This window comes from Anneissia japonica, unplaced genomic scaffold (genome assembly GCF_011630105.1).
Source record: "Anneissia japonica isolate Jap-2015-1 unplaced genomic scaffold, ASM1163010v1 scaffold287586_len22123_cov129, whole genome shotgun sequence".
Lineage (NCBI taxonomy): Eukaryota > Metazoa > Echinodermata > Crinoidea > Comatulida > Comatulidae > Anneissia > Anneissia japonica.
This window is the reverse complement of record NW_022699688.1, coordinates 1-3,723: the sequence shown is the minus strand read 5'-3', so window position 1 is coordinate 3,723 and position 3,723 is coordinate 1. Positions and strand designations below refer to the sequence as shown.

Below are 3,723 nucleotides of genomic sequence, written 5' to 3'. Positions count from 1 at the left end.
AATGTTTTTTTCGTTCGTCGTCAGCTTCTTAGCTGGTAGGCTGCTATTTAACGAAGATAGGTCTTTCCGACAGAGCAAACGGCACTTAGGCCTACATGCATGTGCTGCCATTATCGTCATTACCACTTAATTTAACTATTAGGACTATGTAGCCTTTAAAGTTTGAACTTGGTTCATTTCAAAGTAAAACTTGTTCAGTATTTTAAATTGTACAAAAACGGTAGTTCAACCGGGGCCTGGTCTAACGACACAGACGCGTTTGTCGCCCAAAACAATAGAAACAATGGCAAACGCGTTCAACAGCACAAACCCGTTTAGACGCGTCTGGGACATATTCCGACTAGCTTATTAATATTCATGAGGCACGATAATTAGACGATCGCTTTCCCAGACGCGTTTGTAATACATGGTTTTCCCAGACGCGTTTCTGTCGTTGGGGATAATTTGTAGATCGCGCCTAGATACTCATTTTCAATGTTTTCACGGAGTACGCGTAAATTCGGCATTCTCAGTTCCTTAGATCGCATACCAGGCTAGGTTAAGAAAAAGTTTGCAAAAAAGTTTTCATTCGACGTCAACTTAAGGGCGTTAGTGTACGAGCCACCGTCGTGCAGCGGGTAGAATGATCGAAAATGTTTTCACAACAGGACGGGAGGCGTTCGTGACGGTCAGGTAGCTCTCCGTAGGGAATCGAAAGCTCACTAATAATAGAATCAGACATTTATTTCTACTTTCTCAAATTTACTGTATAATTAGAGAACATAATTTTTTTTGTGTTGCCGTTTTCAAAGGTTGTTAAATAGTTTGATTTTTCCATTTTAGAGACACAAAATATCAGCACAAAATATCAAGGGACCATACTTACAGGTAATTGCCATTATATTAAAAACAACATTGAAGAATGACACATAAAAATCTATAAGAATTTGGGGTTTTATAAAAACATTTTTTGTTATTTTCAAAGTTACGGTATGGCCCTCCAAAATGCTCCAAATTCAGTCTAGAAAAAATGGAATATGCAGAAACGTACTAGATTACTACTGTCCTCTATGGTATTACAAGTGATTAAATTTAATAATATTTACATTGGATTGGACATTAAAGTTGCATATTGTTATCACAGGTCGGCAAAGTGTGGCCCTCGGGCCACATGCGGCTTTAAAATTACTTATTTTGTACGGCCCAACACCAATCATCCATAAGAAATGTTAAAACTGAGCATAAAATGGTATCTAAGCAACTGTGCATAAAGGAGCACACTGGAAACATCAGAACTAGCTGTGGCCCTGAGTGTTGAATAAAAAATTATTGGACATTATTATGCCCACCCATGTTTGTACATGATTCATTGTGTATTTAAATAACTTTTTTTATTTCTTTTCATGTACAGATGTTCTTTAGTCTATTTTAAGTTGCAATTTATTATTTAATGTTTTCCAGCCAGGACACCACCTTTCCATGCATCTCCGTTTAATGTGTTTCCATCTTGGATTATCCTCATTCCTCTTGCTGGCTTCTTTAATTGGTTTTTCACTTCACCGCATCAATGTAAGTATCATTTAATTGTAAGCATTCTAGATCCTTTAAAGTCATAAATCAGCAGTCATCTGCAGTTGCTGCTGTCTTCTCTCCTTGAGAACGTAAGTATCGTTCAATAAGTTCAATTTTAGTGCCTAATGCCCCCAGGTGGGGGGGGGGGGCATAGACACTATGTTATCATCTGGCAGTAGTAAGAAGTTGAAAGTGCATACATAAGAAATAGAAATGATGTAATATAGAGAGCCTTCGGTGTTAGTTTCCTACTTGGATAACGCGCATGCGTAACCCTGTTTACGTCTCTGATCGATCCATTTCGCTAAGCAATTGTAGCTAGAATATTAATAGGAATGATAGAATTTTCAATGATTCTAAGCCTGATAAACTATAGAATTGCGAAGGTTTTGAGTATTTCGATAAACAGCTTGTGCACTTCTTCAGATGAACTGTGTGCACGAAAGCTAGTTTACTGTCAAAAATAAAACTAGTCTTCAAAGTACTAAACGATTTTTGAGTTTTATTTGTTATCATATCAGACTAGTACGGCACATCTATTTTTTGTTTTAATACAGTTAGAAATATTGTTTGGTTCTAATTTATTTTCATTTTCAGTCTTGTTTTCTTGTATCTCTGTATATATGTACTTTTGTCATTAAACTTACATACACGTTTCCTAGTATCTGTACATTTCTAGAGAACAGAAAATAGGCCTATATATCCACATACCTTGGTCAACACAAGCAGACCGCGATTCAGTCTCATATTCGAAGCATTTGCAAAATCTGTAATTATTCGTCCATTGAATGGACTGGGCATTCCGTGGCATTTGGAATGTAGCCCTTGCTCAGTCATAATATTTAATGTAGATGCAGGTTCTGAGCTGTCATATTGCTGCTGTTGCTCCCATAGTTTCGTTTTTCGACAACTTTCCTATCAAGAGAATATTCAATAAAAATATTATTTAATTAAAAACCTTGCTTTTGATTAAAAAAAATAATTTTGATTTTACATATTGTATAAAATATTGCGAAATGTAACAAAATTTATTAGTTTGTTACATTGATAAGAATCTACATAGTAATACAGTAGTATTATATGAAAACATTTCAATGACCTTTAATAAAATCCAAATATCACTGACCACTGTGTATATAATTATTCATGCATCCAAGTGCGTTTACCAAATGTTTTTTTTAACAACTATAACGCAATTTTCATGAGACATTATTGTAAAAATAGTTACATTATTTTAGCATTTAAGCGTTTTATTGCTACAGTATTGTTTATTTTCACATCGTCTCTGTCTATTAAATACCAGTCCAATTACTTTAAAACCATTAGTCTGACACAAAGATAGGCAGTTAGGCGCGATCTACAAATTATCCCCAACGACAGAAACGCGTCTGGGAAAACCATGTATTACAAACGCATTGTTTCTATTGTTTTGGGCGACAAACGCATCTGTGTCGTTAGACCAGGCCCCGGTTGAACTACCGCTTTTGTACAATTTAAAATACTGAACAAGTTTTACTTTGAAATGAACCAAGTTCAAAGTTTAAAGGCTGCATAGTCCTAATAGTTAAATTAAGTGGTAATGACAATAATGGCAGCACATGCATATAGGCATAATTGCCGTTTGCTCTGTCGGAAAGACCTGTCTTCGTTAAATAGCAGCCTACCAGCTAAGAAGCTGACAACGAATGAAAAAACATTTATCAACTCCCTGCACACATATCACATGGGAACACAAATGGACGCCAGTATTCTCCAAACATTCACTAAACTATAGAGAAAATAGAACATCTATTTTCTCTAATATTAAACGTAGGCATCAATATATATTATATACAGCAACTAGACCTATGCAACTACTGTCCAATTAATATTGGGTACCTCGTGTGTGTGGATGTGATCAGTCCAGAGTACGCAACATCATGTGACAAATGTCACTGACTGTGTGGCCTCTATACATGGAGGAAAGAACTTTCCTCCTTGGTCTACAGAAATTCGCTTTGAGCACCGCTGTGACAGAAGTGGGTCAGTTGAGTTGCTAACAATAGGACCATAGGCGTAGATCCCGGGGGGATGGAGGGGATATATCCCCCCCAATATTTGACAAGGGAGGGATGGTCCATTGAATCATCCCCCCCAATATTTTGACTATGTATGGGATAAAATGGAGCTTTA

General features: G+C 36.4%; 1 long non-coding RNA gene across 1 annotated transcript in view; it reads left to right on the top strand.

The window, feature by feature from the left end:
• Positions 1–2,013, top strand: part of LOC117103102 — a 9,405-nt gene extending 7,392 nt beyond the window's left edge. Inside the window, exons 2-3 of the long non-coding RNA XR_004444521.1 lie at positions 823–867; positions 1,441–2,013. This is a non-coding gene — a long non-coding RNA (uncharacterized LOC117103102). The remainder of the gene's footprint in view (positions 1–822; positions 868–1,440) is intronic.
• Positions 2,014–3,723: the final 1,710 nt, after the last annotated feature.